Source organism: Papaver somniferum, unplaced genomic scaffold (assembly GCF_003573695.1).
Source record: "Papaver somniferum cultivar HN1 unplaced genomic scaffold, ASM357369v1 unplaced-scaffold_10, whole genome shotgun sequence".
Classification (NCBI taxonomy): domain Eukaryota; kingdom Viridiplantae; phylum Streptophyta; class Magnoliopsida; order Ranunculales; family Papaveraceae; genus Papaver; species Papaver somniferum.
The window spans coordinates 10,509,982-10,525,208 of NW_020618825.1; the positions used below are offsets into that span (position 1 = coordinate 10,509,982).

The window sequence follows — 15,227 nt, forward strand, 5'->3', positions numbered from 1 at the left end:
TAATTCTTATTCTTATAATTTCATTGATTATTTTTGGGTCAATAATAATTATAAATTATTCTCGTTATATAATATATCGAGATGAAGGTCGATGATGATTCTTCATTTTCATTTGATCTCATTGAATATCACTTCCAAATTGATCGACTCAAATTCATCCAACTCCGAGATACATCGAATCTCATTGGATATGCTTAGATTGATTTCTCTTATTGGAACCTACTTCTCTTAATCCGTACGTGAATTCGATGAAAAATATCCACCTTCCAATGAATTTTATAATCCGTATGACAACCGCATAGACTGAGATCATCCGTCAATAACCTTTACCAAAAACCCTTTTGTTTTCTCTCACTTTGTTAAATATCCGTCGTAAAGCAGTCGATTCAAAACTGATTAAGTAAGTGTAAGGGTTTGAGTAATTAAGTAATAAGTAAGCATATACTATTAGTGCTAGCTAATTTGTATGAGCAAGCACTGCTTGGTTATTAAGGAAATGAAAGAAAGTCTAAGTAGACAAAATAGGATAGGACTTTTCGCCTTCACCATTTCACTTCTTATTTCTTGAAGTTGTACACACATGTATATATACAGCTGAAGTTTAAATGGAGATGGGATTTTCCGACTATGCTAAGGGATAATTATCCCTGTACATTAGACACGTCAATGTTTATGTGTCTTAACCGAGTGAGCTGTTTGGGTCCCACAAGAAATGTGTTCCACTGATGGATCAGCCACTTGGACCAATCTTTACGCAACACTTTCACTTGGATGATCCAAAGTTCGGTAAACTCCAACTTGAATTAACGTTCATTCTTCTTCGATAACCGTTGTTCCAAAAATAATTGGTAACTTTGAAGTGACGATGGTCTTAACAAAATTTCTACCATTGTTGAAACAGTGTCAGGAAAATCATTTAGGACAAAACCTGAGCGCCAGAACATACTTTATCCATTAAAGCGTTAGGAAAATCATTTGGGACAAAATCTAAACGCCTGCGCTAGGAAAATCACATGGGACAAAAGCTGAGCGCTTGTAGATTTTTATTTTTGTAGATTTTTATTTTTTTAGACTTTCTTTTTCTTTTACACTTTATATTTTTGGACTTTGGACTTTAAATTTTGGGACATTATTTTTAAACACTACGGAAGGGTAGTTTAAATATAAACTGTTTGCAGAGAAGGACGGTGACTACGATATCACCTCGCCCCCTCGGGCTCGTACATGATATAGGAGTCGTGGCCCGAGTCGACTACAAAGGTTCATCCCCCGTATGGTACGGGAGGTAAGTTTGTCGAAACACTCGCGAATCCCCTGTCAGCGAGTTACTGTCTTCCTTCGTATGCATATATGTTGAGGACTTGAAAACGACTGCTTTAATTTCCTAGTAAAGGTCAAGGACTGGCCATATAAGATAAGGGTTTGGATTTCATCACCGTTCTCTTCTTTCCCTCCTTAGGAAAACGGCACCAAACGCGAACTTAAGCCTAAAATTTTGACTAGAACGAGACCGATAGGGTAACGAGCTTAACAGGAAAATCATTCGAAAAATATTGGTTACTCTTTTAAGCATACATCGAAGTTCTTGACGGTTTCTGTAAGTTAAATGTGTGATTGCGCCGCCTTGTAATACCGGTGAGGCATTGGGTATCAAAGCTCCGTCGAGCTTCCCTCACCTCTATTCAACTTACTTTAACTCGGATTGATTACAGAGGGGTTTTCTTAAATTGTAACGAATTCCCGTTTGAAGGATTAGAAGTTGGTCTAGAAACAATCTAAGTGGAGCCATCATGCTTTTTGTTTGCTAGAAATCAGTAGGTTTGCTGTGTTGGAGTCAGCCTTGATTGTGTTTGCATAAAACATCCCTTCCTTTTTAGGACTTTTCTTTTTGATTTTGTTTTTCTAGTGTATGCTCGAAGTTTTTAAACGGGCTTGGAAAAGAAATACTCTAGGTCGTTTGATTAGTGAAAAACCTAGTAGTTCTTCTTGTGAAGGCGAGCTTTTGAGAGACCCGTTTTTGGAAACTTCGGTTTTGAGAATCTGTCTCTTCGTGAGGAAAGTACCCCTAGTACTCCTAGTCCTTTGGTAGTGCCAGAATTGGCAACTTTGAAAGATTTGCTAAACCCAACTAGGACCTCTCGTCCGTCTTGTATCAAGTTAGCTGAAACCGAGGCAAATTATGAACTGAAACCTGGGACTTTACAGATGCTCCCAATGTTTTTAGGGAAGGAGAATGAGAACCCCTATTTTCATGTTAGGTAATTTGAGGAAGTTTGTAGTACTCTGAAAATTAAAAACCTAAGTGGTGATGCGTTGAAACTTAGGTTATTCCCTTTTACTTAAAAAAGATAAAGCCAAATCTTGGCTGTACAGTTTGGACTCTGAGTCAATTGAAACCTATGACCAACTTAATTCTGCCTTTATACATAAGTTTTTCCCAAGGCATAAAACATCGTCTATTAGGACACAAATATGTACTTTTGCCCAACAAGAGGGAGAATCTTTATATAGGTACTTAGAAAGGTTCAATGACTTGATATCTCAATGTCCTCATCATGGTTTGGAGAAGGTTAGGTTAGTTCAGATCCTCTACGAGGGTTTAGATTATTCAACAACAACCATGGTTGAGTCATTATGCACAGGTGGCTTTGAGAATAAAACTGTTGATGAAGCGATGACATTTTTGAATGAAATCGCCGATAAGACCCAACAATGGGAAAATATTAGGGAACCCCAGAAAACAATTCTTCTAAGTATAGGAAATGTTAATAGGGTAGAAGGATCTTATGAATCAGATGCCAAAATAGCAGCTATAGCCAAAAGGTTAGAATCCTTAGAATTAGGTCATTCTAGTGGTAGTAGTGGAATAAATGAGCATTTTTGGGAAGGTCATGCTGTTGAAGAGAAAGCCAATGCTCTTTATAACAACACTAGGTTTGATAACCGACAGAAGTTTGACCCATATTCAGAAACCTATAACCCTAGCTGGAGAAACCATCCAAACCTTTCTTGGTCCAAGGGCCAGAATCAAGGTCAGTCTAGTAATGCTCAGGTTCCCCCAGGTTTTGGCTATACTAAGAACCCTTCAGCTCCGGAACAGTTTCAGATCCCTTCAGATAAGAAAATCATGAGTTTAGAAGAGTCTCTTTCCTTGTTAACTCGGAACACTTTAGAATTTCAGTAATCGGTTACACAAGGATTAGATAAAAATAAAAACATGGTACAAGCTAACTCTCAGGCTATTTCCGAGTTGAAAACCCAGGTTAGTCAGATAAATGAGACATTGAGAGAAAAAGGAAAGTTTCCTAGTCAACCACAACCCAACCCTAGGGGAGTCCATCAAATATCTTTAGCTAGTGAGAAATCATCAAACCATGTGAACTCGATAACAACCCTTAAGAGTGGTAAAACGGTAGATAATAAGGTAGCCACGCCTAGTGGACATACTGTAGTTCCATCTTCTACTTCCCAAGAGGAGCCCGTAGACGAGGAAACTGAAACAGTTTCTAAGGATGCCCAAGAAATTCCTGATAGGTCTACCTTTGTGCCTAGAGCCCCATATCCACATTTGTTAGCCCCAACAAAGAAGGAGTCGACTTTCAACTATATAATGGAAACATTTAAGCCGGTGAACATCAACATTCCGCTATTAGAAGCAATTAGGCAGATGCCTGCTTATGCCAAGTTCCTTAAAGATCTTTGTACACGAAAGCGTAAGCTTAATGTCCATAAGAAAGCTTTTTTAGCTGATCAGGTAAGTTTCATTCTTCTGAACCAAACACCCCCTAAGTATAAGGATCCGGGATGCCCCATCATATCTTGTGCGATTGGTAATCACATGGTCGATAAAGCTTTACTTGACTTAGGAGCTAGTGTTAACTTACTCCCGTATCATGTGTACACCCAGCTAGGTCTTGGTAAGTTGAAACCAACTAAAATGACACTACAATTAGCTGATAGGTCTGCCAAAGTCCCTCGTGGTATTATAGAGGATGTTTTGATTGAGGTTGATAAGTTTATTTATCCTGTGGATTTCGTTTTTCTAGACACCCAGCATGTTCAGGACCCAAGTCGTCAAATCCCAGTGATTTTAGGTCGCCCATTTTTAGCCACAGCTGACGCTGTCATCAACTGTAGAAATGGTCTTATGAACATATCTTTGGTAATATGACCACTGAACTAAATGTCTTTAATGTTACTAGACAACCTTCTGAGAACGATGATTTAGAAGAAGTGAATATGATTAGCACTTTAGTTCAGGATTTGGTTTAGGATAATTGGCTTGACACTTTACTGGTAGATTCTTTAGATGATTTTGAGGAAACCATTCTCTTAGATCAGATATGTGATCAATCTTTAGAAGAAGCTCTTGAGTATTTTAAAGATTCTATGGACCCAGAAATTCAGGAAATAGTTTTAGGTTTTTCAGAGAATAATGATGACCCTAAGTTTGGGGGTAGAGAACTAGAAGAATCTCTTGAGTATTTTAAGGACTCTGAAGATCCGGAAATTCAAGAAATAGTTAGAGGTTTGTCTATGAACCCTAAGTTTGGGGATAGTGATGGTTCTTGTGATTGTATCGTATCCCTAATTAGAGTCCCTAACTTGGTACTCGAGCCTTGTACATCTGAGATATTACTTGAGTCTTTTCAGACTCCGGAACCCGATCCTTCTGATATTGTCCAGGAAGTAACCCAGGTATTAGAGACCCGTTTTTCGGATGAATCTATTTATCGAGACACACATATGAAGTTCAATTACGCGCCGCAGATAAACCCAGTTGTCTTGACAGAAACCTTAGATGAGGACGTGCTCCTTCTTTTCATTTTTCTGAATCAGTGCAGTTGTCTCATACTGGTGTCAGCTCTATTTGGTCTTATGGACCCACAATTGTTTCGACTATTTATATATGACTTTTGAAGGTGACAATCCTTTTTGAGGTATTTGATGTCTAGCTAAAGACTTTAAATTTAGCATTTCCTGGGAGGTACTCATGCTTATGGTAATATCCTTCCTTATTTCTTTTTCCATCCATCAAGTGGTAACAGTTTCTTATTGTTCATGTTTTTAATTTCATCTTTAGAACATTGAGGACAATGTTAGATTTAAGTTTGGGGGTGGGGAAGAAACTTTTTTTTAGCTCTTAGATGCAACAAATAAACTCCAGAGCCTAGAAATTTATGCTTATTAAGGTTGGCACTAACCAATCTAAGTGGATGGGAACATCTTGGTTGTAGGAGTTGAGGAACCAATCTGATTAGATGGAAACATCTAAAGAGTCTATTCATAAAAGCACAGAGCTCAGGTGTTAGAATTAAAAAAAAAACATGGTAGTTTCGCCATATCTCGTTGAATCCTAATCCTTCTATTTTTATTTTTTTAATTGATTTGGTGGGTCACACGATTCAAGTTGTTACCTTTGCTAGGGTGGAATAGAGTGACTGAGATATACAAAAAAAAGAAGAGACCAGACCCTTAGACCAACCAGAATAAATTCATAAAGTTGACAACTGGTGCCCTTGTATATGCCAGTTGTGTTGACCTAGAGTTAGGTTTATCAACCACTGGTTCCTTTGTATATGGCAGTTGTATTGATATTATTCAGACCGGTATCTCAGTCCATTAGGATAGGTTCATCTTGGCAGAGGCCTTCAGACAGATATGGGAAACTCCGTTCACTTTTAACCATCTCTTTATCCATCTTCTTAATCATTCCATGTGATTGGTTGACTCCGGTTATAATGTACAGAAACTATCTGAGTAGAGCTCTGTCACTTATATATGAATTTTAGTATGCTGAGTGCAAACTCGTGTACAACAATTGGAATTTCGCCCCAGGATACTTCCTCCTGTAGTCAATGAGAGTATGCCAACCAAGGAGATTCTTTAGTGTTTTCCAAGGTTCTGCATAGATAGCTAGGGTCTGGAGTAAAGGTTTTGTGGGTACACCTCTGGTAAACCCTCCGGAGACAACACTCCGCCACTAGGTCCACCTAGTGGTTTAACGGCTTGCTGCACGTGCTAAGTGTAGTCATTTTTATTTTCTATATTAGATTTGCTCGAGAACTAGCAAATAATAAGTTTGGGGGTATTTGATAGACACATTTTTCTGTCTGAATTGTCCTCAGTGTCTCTATTGCTAGTGCTTGATTTTGTACTTATTATGGTGTTTTTATGTTTGTGTAGGTGTTTTTGGAGAAATACACTTGTGCGGAAAAAGTTGCTCAAAAAGTGCTATTTGGACACCTGGAGGACATTTGCTATACGGACCTCAGATTTGGTTAAGGGACACCCAAGGTTATGCGTAGCCCAAATTCATCCTCAGCACCCAAATTTGTCCTCAGCACCCATCTGCTATTCGCACCCAGAAAAGGATAGGGGCACTTCATCTTCAACATTTCAAAAAAATATTTTGGCCGGAAAACATTTTCATTCACAGGAAGATTTTTCGATCGGATTTTGGAGGAGTTTTTGTGCGATTCAATCGCTGAGACTTCATGGGTAGTTGTGATATATCCTAACAGAGCTGGTATGGGGTGTTTGTTTCGATCAAATTTGGCTAGATAACCCAAGATATGAAATCAGAGCATCACGGGTTGGTTTTCCATTCTGAGTCCTGTTTGAGTGACCAAGAGATTTTCGCGTGGCTGCTGCATGTTGGAACACTTCTGGACAATGACTGGATGCGTTGAGATTAATTTGGCGTGGGGAAACAACGTGAGAAGCTAAATCAGGGAAGAAAATATTCCCAGAATATTTTTCATCAAGGCCGAGTTAAGAGAGAATTATCTTGAGTTATAGAGAGATTTCTTGGTGCTACTGGATATATAAAGGGTTATGGTGTTGCAGAGAGAGGGGACGGAGAGTTTGGGGTCGAGAGGAGAGCTCAGGAGGCGTATATCAAGAGTTTTCAGAACTCTGTTTCTGCTGCTGCGCCAAGAATACGAAGAACAAAAGACCACCAGAGGTAGTCGTTTATCAACATTGACAACGACAGCCACACGAGGGTCGCAGAGATACAACAACAACAGTTCTTATTTATCGTTCTTTATATCAGTGTTTTGCAACAATTATAAACGTTGCAAACACCCGATTTTCATCATTTTCTCCATTTCATCATTTGTACACCTACTTTGAGCAATGAAATCAACCTTTGAGCGTGTTTCCAACATCATGATGAGCTAAACCCAATCCTTGGGGCCATGGAGGAAGCCCTTGTTTCGGTAAAAGTGATATATTTCTATTAATTAATTACAACAACTCTATTATGATTTTTGCATTGAAGTAAAAATTGTTTATATGATTTTGATTAGTTAGGTGTATTTTCTCTTGATAGAATATGCTTTCTTTAGGGTTTTGATATTCTATGCTTGGATTAACATCTATTCTTTTGGAAATCTACATGTCTAGGAAATACTATTAGAATCGATTTGAATGTTGAGTTGCATAATTATTGTTTTATTAAATCACTAATATCAACCAATGGTGGAATCCTAGTTCCATTCTCTCCATAATTTTCACAACATCTTTTTAATTTAGTTCGCTATTTTTATTTATTAAAAAAAATCTAAAAATCCGCTTTCACAAGTCTTGAACGAATCATATCACTACAACAACTTTGAAAACACATCAATTTTTGGCGCCGCCGACGCAGACTTGTCTTTAGGCTAGAGTTTTTAGATTTTTTTTTTTAGGTTTTTATTTTATCTGTTCTTCTTTACATTTTTGAATTTTCGTCTTTTTCTTACAGAATTCGAAATTTGGAGCGAAAGAAAATTTTGCCAAAACTTTTGGTGAATACTTAAAGAGTTCGAGTGAAAGGCAAAGCGAAAGGAGCGAAAGAAGAAGATTTTTTTTATTTTATAAAAAAAAAAAAGAGAGACATTTTTATTTTTGTATATTTTTATTTTTTTTAGACTTTCTTTTTCTTTTGCACTTTATATTTCTGGACTTTGGACTTTAAATTTTGGGACATTATTTTTAAACCCTACGGAAGGGTAGTTTAAATATAAACTGTTTGCAGAGAAGGACAGTTATTACGATATAACCTCGGCCACTCGGATTCGTACATGACATAAAGTCGTGGCCCGAATCGACTACAAAGGTTCATCCCCCGTCTGGTACGGGAGGTAAGTTTGTCGAAACACTCGCGAATCCCCTGTCAGCGAGTTACCGTCTTCCTTCATATGCATATATGTCGAGGACTTGAAAACGGCTGCTTTAATTTCCTAGTAAAGGCAAGGACTGGCCACAACACCACCTGAACTTCCATTGCCATACCCACTAGCACCAGATTTCCAAGAAATTCTACCAGTTCTTACAAAAACAAAATATCCATGCTAACAAACCATCAAACAACAACATCAACCTCATCAAACTAAAAACATCAACACCTATCGTAAAAGACGTATTAAGGGCAACTCACTCGGTGATATCCTTCAAATATTTCAGGACAGTACCACTAAATTTGTTGTTTTCAACATCCCTGCGCAAGCAATCAAGTATAACAAAAAAAATAAGAAAGACAGCAAAGAAATGAACAAACCTAAAGCCTAACAGCATGTGAGAGGCAAGGCCGCATAGTACGATTATCACATCGTCAACCAAGTACACACACAAGTAAAAAGTTGATTAAGAAAGTGTCAACATGTTTCAAATTCATATATTCTCAGTTTTTTACTTAGCCCACAGCACCCACTAAATTTGCTTTTCTTTTAAACCGTAAAAATGAATTAGCTTTAGCTATTCAAGATTGGCTGGCACACACTTAAAACATAATATAGGTAAACAACTCAACGTCATAACATGAAGTTAGCTGCGCAGTGGACCCTTTCATCAACCTTAGCCTTGAAATATTTACGCCGCTCAAGCTCCTGTGACTAAGGAGCCTTGTTCATCGTCACCACATGCCCCAAGTTCTTTAGCATTTTATTTCTTCCACTTCAGCGCCACAACACCAGCATTAGCTATTCCAATACAAAAACAGTCAAATGCATATCAAATCTAAAGAGTTATCAATAGACTTGCGATAATGATATAGAAAATGGGTAGGCGTAAGGCACTGAACAACACCCCCGAACTAGAGAGCACTATGAATTTCAAGGCACTTAACAAGACTCATTTAATTAAGTCCAACCGTAATAGCACAGAACATCACCACTACTGCACTTGATTACAAAAAATAATTTAATAAAAATAGGGTTCTTAACATTTTGAAACAGTAGATGTAAATTGATGTAATGGTCCAATACGACGCAATCACACCTAGTATTAATTACTTTACTTACTCTCTAACGTGGTAGAAACAGAATAGATGTTGTAATCATTAAACTAGTTAGACGAAATAATGCTTGGACCTGTAGGGGGCCCAAAAAGGTAAGCCATCAGTTCCCAAGTTAATACTCCCGAAATGGAATTTAAGGTTAAACGGTCTATAGATGCGTTTAGTGCCGTACCAATGACTGTACTAACTAGAATCACAATTCAAAATTCATACTGTATACTGCCTCATATCAATAAGCAATCCGATACATAATCTCAGAAAAATCAGTCACTATCTAGACATTAGATTGTGACCAATTATGGATACTCTGAATTGGACATTTTCAACTATTAATTCAAATCTTTGGCTGGTAGATATGTGCTAAACATAGCTTGTGGATAGTACACAAGAATGAGGTTTAGTAGTGTAAACTTAACACACAAACCATATTTATATACTACTCCTTTACAGTTACAAATTTGGTCCAAATTCAACCTTCAAACAAGCAACCAAAATCCATTCATCCACCACCTTAACTGTAGGTGTCATTCTTAATTTCGAAATGGGTGTTTCATGTGGCACAAAAATGAAACTAACAAGACTAACATGCCATGATTGTACACTAAATAAGGAGCTCGCACATAAAGCCTAAAAATGGAATGTTACTAAAAATAGCAGTAAATAGCCTACCTCAAGTGATTAAATTAAAGGACGCGACCGACTCATCAAATCTCACTAGAATTTGTTTTTCCTTGTGGAACTTGTGTCGTACATCTTATGTGCATTTCCTGGTGGTAGCCTATTGCTTTTCTTCACCCTTTTATACATCTACACCCTGCAAATTCATTTTCTAAAAAGAACCCAAGTTTCCTTAAAATTTCAAGGCGCTAAAACAATCAATATACAAGTTGCCTATCACCTAAAATCAACGGAAGTAGCTCACTTTCGACGTTGCTTCTTGCTTATTTTTTCGAGTCCAAAATTAACACAAGCCTTCAACTGATTCATACCCAAATGAACATTGATCTTATTTCACATACATCACTTGAAAGAGAATATGAAACAAAATATTTCAATTCTTAAAACAACAAATGCATACAGTATACACAAAGCATGGTTTTCACAAAAGGTCAAAGGAAATTTCTCAACTACCTCAACCACAACAGTTCCAAGATCTTCAAGAACAAATATAAATTTTCCAATTCAATCATTCTTCAAAACAGTATACATTGTATTCTACATTTTCTATAAGAAATACACACAAGTACCATATCAATATATACCAGAGTCAAGTTTAACCAAGCCATATTTTTAGACCAATGAGAAATTTATTTCAACACTACTACATAAGTAAAAGGACGGAGCTCAGGTGTTAGAAATAACATGATAGTTGTTACCATATCACGGAGTCGTCACCATATCACCTTCTGTTTTTATTTATCCATTTTTCTCTTGTTTCTTTAAGTGATTTGGTGGGGCACATTTCGAATTGTTATCATTGCTAGGCTGAAATAGAGTGATTGAGTTATTAAAAAGAACAAAAGATCATACCAGACCAGACTAATTAGACCAACCGGAGTATATATATATAAACGACTGACACTTGGATAGCAATGTGTGTGTTTTCCCTATCTCCGTCGCCTAAACAAGCGTGGAATGCAGGATCCATGAGAATTACCATGTAATCTGCTGACAAGAAGCATGCGCTTGGATCCAAAAGATCTAATCATGTTGTCTACTCGAAAGAAAAAAAAATTAAAAAAGAAAAAAACAAAGTTTATTAATATTATTAAAAAAAATCCAAAAGATCTAATCATGTTGTTCAACAGAATCGACCAATGGTTCCCTTGTATATGCCAGCTGTGTTGCTATTAGAAATCAGACCAGTATCTTAATCCAACGGGATTTTTAGGTTTATCTTGGCACTGACCTTCAGACAGATATTGGAAACACCCACTACACCAAATTCCCTGAATCGTAACAGGCATTCGTAACGGCTCTAGAGGTGAAGATTCTGCTTTTGTTCTTTCTTCCCCTTACAATGGCCGTTACAAAAATTCGTAATAGGCACAAGACGTTACTAATTTTGTAGAAATTCGTACCAGAGGTAAACCTTTACGAATTTTTTTATAGGCGTGCCAGTCACACGCTTGGTCGCACTTGGGTGGTAACACCTTTAGAATGTGCGTGTGCCATTCACATGCGTGCTATTATGTTTCCACCCAAGATAGTAATACTTGAGGATATTTCCTCCCATGCGTATGCCATTCACATGCTTGCCACTTTTCATCTCATTTCCTTGGAGAAAATCGACAAATCGTTTTTTCATTTTTCATTTCTCTCTTCACTTTTCTGCTCCTGCCTCTCTTCTTTCAAACCCTAGTGAAACTTCATCTTCACAGAAATCTCTCAATCCTCTCAATAATCTTCGATCATCGACTTATCTTCTCATTTTTCATTTTTCATTTTCTTTCTCTCTCTTTTTCTCCTTCCGCCTCTCATTCTCTTCCCTCTCAGATTTTAGGGTTTCGTTTGGGTTAATCATCTGTTCGATTGGCTAAAATTTCTGGTCATCACCCCGAAATCAAAACCTTTATTTTTTAACCCATACATCCAAATCGAAACCCATACACCAGAAATGTCGATCTATCATATATTTACTTGAAATATTTGTAACCCTAGATCGATTTTGTTTCTGAGATTTAAAATTCTAATCATCTGATGGGTGTTTGTGCAACAGTTTGTTGATTATCATCATCTAATAAGTGATTTGTAACAGTTTGTTGATTATCATCTGCTATAAACAATCAACTTCTACTAGTTTGATTTGATTTTGTTTGTTTGTTTTTTATTTTGACTAACCCTGTGAATAGTGTAGAGTTAGGGGTTTTATTTGGAGGAGTATAAATTTGTAGAAGAAGAAGAGGATTTGAAGGTTGGGAAAAAAGAAGAGAAGATGCATAATGGTGATGGTTGGAAGAGTAAAAGAAGAGAAGATTTGGTCAAGTATATGTTGGTAAAAGGGTTTCAGGTGGAAGTGGGACTTCTGGTCCGACTGCTCTAGAGGTATAGATAGACATTGTTGGTTTTGATTTGATGATGATCAGTGTTATAGTGTGTTGATTTTGTTGTATTGAATTCATTTTGTTTGAATTTGTGTTGCAGGTGGCTTTAAAGTTTGAGCATAGAACTAGTAAGGGATGTAACTATGGACCTCCGTATGAGTGGCAGGTCTACAAGTGAGTTTCGTGTTCCATTGATTTGAATTTTGTGAATGTAGCTTATTCAAGGTTTAACCCTTGTATGTTCTACTGTGGTTAATTTCAAGTGTTAGTTTATGAAATATTAGAAATGCTAGGCAACTATCAAGTTTGATTTTTTATCATAACTCAAGGTTTCTACAGAACTTTTGAACTAACCCTTTGACCGTTTGTTAAAATGACCCAATGAGGTCTGTGTTTGAAATCTCCATTTTTAGTCAACAGTTGAAATAATTTTATAGATTCCCTTTTATCTTGTTTTGCTCTTCTTACTACCCTGCATCTCGTGATTTAATATTGTTCACCAAGTCCTTTAGCTCACTTGTAGCCAAAACAAAACAAATTGAAGTTAGTTTAAATTTTGGAAATTCTGAGCTTAATTAAACCATCATTTTCCCTTGATTTGTTAACTGTGCTTCACATCCCTTTTTAAGGATTTCACATCTGTTTTTTAGTTACGGTGTGACTATTTGTTTTGTATAACTCAACCAATTGCATTTGTTCCACTTTCTCGCCTTCTCTTGTTGTTAATCTATTTGAGCGTCTCATGAAATCCTTGCATCTAATCCATTAATTTTCCCTGCGGCATCGAATGTCTATTTCTTTTACGATCCCTATTTATGCAACTCAGCATAATAAATGTATTGACTTACCATTTAAAATCTTTTATGCCTTTCTGGCTAAGCTTTACATTCCTGTTAATGCTTTATCAATCACTCGTATATGTGCCTTTGATAAGTGCATATTTCACATATATTTAGTGTCAATTCCATGCTAGTATTTGTTGGCTCTCTTGCAAATTATTATATATTACGCTTGTTTTCTCTTATTTGTGTTAATTAGGAAAACCATCCAAAAGAAGTGACTTGGCACTTAATTGTGAAATTATAGAAGCTAGATACAAGTAGAGAAGAGCCAAAGACCAATTGGAACTCGTTCAAATTCAGGATTTTTACTTTTCATTGTGTAGAGGACGAGAAGACGAAGCCAATGGCGAAAGAACGGAGTCTTTCTGAGTTCGTATGAGGAAGTTATGAGCAAACCAGGAACTCCGAATGCTAAAAGGACAAAATGGTCATTTACAGGATAAGAACTATTGGTACCCACATTGCACGATAAGGGCTGTCACGATAGGGGCTGCCGAAATTCAAAGACTGCTAAAGGCACCTGGATTATTACTCGGGGCACTTTGTCTTCCCTATTTCTAAACAGAACACAGGTTATGGCAGTCGGAACTTGATGATCATGATTATCACGACGGTGATGGATTTTGATCAACAATTATATTCGATTTTAAATATATCATTGGGTTGCTGGGGATGATAGAAAGCATGGGTACAAGCGTGATCTCAAATCAGAGGGCTCGAAATTCAGGATGTGATGCCGATGATCTTGGTAGAGATGGAGAACTCAACAGTGGCTGCTGATATTATCACCGGTGCTGAGGAGAGAATGACGATGGAGATGATCGAGATGATGGAGTTGGCTGTGTCGAGTGATGATGGAGTTAGAAGATGGTGATCGACAGGAGATACAGAGAAGCGGGAAGCTCGAACTGTTGCTGCTGTCGTAAACTTGAGAGAAAACAGGGAATGGAAGTGGAGTTCCGGAGCTGATAGAGAGATGGGCTGCTACCATGAATGGCAGTGACGATGATGTTCTCGGTGATGATGATGCGAAGATTAAATGAAGAAGTAAAGATGGAGTTTGTGCCGAGGGTGGTGAAGGAGTTGGTCTACTGTGGTTCGAAGATAGTCTGCTACCATTCATTGCACCGGTGATGACGTGGAAGAACATGGCAGGGACGATGTAGATGGGAAGTCCAAGAGCCGTACAAGTCAGAAGAAAAGATATACGCAAGCACGTGGTAGGGTTCTGTTTGCAGCACTTCTGCCCAAGCTTTGACGCGTAGAGAGGAAGGTGATGGTTGTGTGTACTCCGGATCATCGACGTTGGATGTCCAAACGGTGTATAAGATCGAATGGATGAGAGGTTGTGCGGTATTTCCTTGCTGCGCTCAAATACACCAAACCAGCACTTGGATAAACTTAACCCAAAAACTAGCTTACAAAACCCAAAAACAAACAAAAATGATTAACAAACCCAAAAAATGTACCCTAAAAAGTGTACCGCAAAAAGTGCGAGAGGGAAGGGAACTTCTACCCTTCCCTATCTAGATGCCAAGCACGCTTCCTCTGTGTCCATTGGATTATCCTTCGGTGTGAATCACGGTTCTTTTTTTGGATGGGTCTATTATTACTCAAAACAAAAATAATTTCATCTTCTTTAAATATTCCTTTTATAGTTAGAGACGGAAAGAAATAAAGTTTTCCTCCCTGGCTTTTTCTTATAAGCTTTATTTTTAGTTTCAATTTATTTCTTTTTTTTTTATTTATTTCTTATTACTTTTTAGCGAGTAGTTAAATTTTTTATTGATTAGGGATGATTTCAAAGTCCCGAACAATTAATTTCTTAAACCAAATTTATTTCAATTTTTATTTTATTGTTGATTATCTTTATTATTTTTTGATGTTTAAGAATATTGAGGGGTTATTTAATGTAATCAATTAAATTAATCAATCGATATTTCTTCTACTAGTTTAGGGTTGTGTGATACGTGTAATTGTCACATCAACTCTTTACAGCAGTAATAAATCGCAAAAGCTGACAGAGGGATTTTGTTAAGCAATGGTGTATAAAGATAA

The 15,227-nt window shown here is 37.2% G+C and overlaps 2 long non-coding RNA genes across 2 annotated transcripts; one reads left to right on the forward strand and one right to left on the reverse strand.

Annotated features, from left to right (window-relative positions):
* Positions 1-8,627: 8,627 nt before the first annotated feature.
* LOC113327003 lies at positions 8,628-10,571 on the reverse strand. The gene is made up of 2 exons (XR_003348674.1): positions 9,953-10,571; positions 8,628-8,966 (listed from the first exon to the last, which is right to left on the reverse strand). It is a non-coding gene; the product is annotated as an uncharacterized LOC113327003 (long non-coding RNA).
* A 1,027-nt stretch (positions 10,572-11,598) lies between these two features.
* On the forward strand, positions 11,599-14,912 carry LOC113326779. Its single transcript, XR_003348530.1, has 3 exons — positions 11,599-12,328; positions 12,428-12,501; positions 13,366-14,912. It is a non-coding gene; the product is annotated as an uncharacterized LOC113326779 (long non-coding RNA).
* The last annotated feature ends 315 nt before the right edge of the window (positions 14,913-15,227 follow it).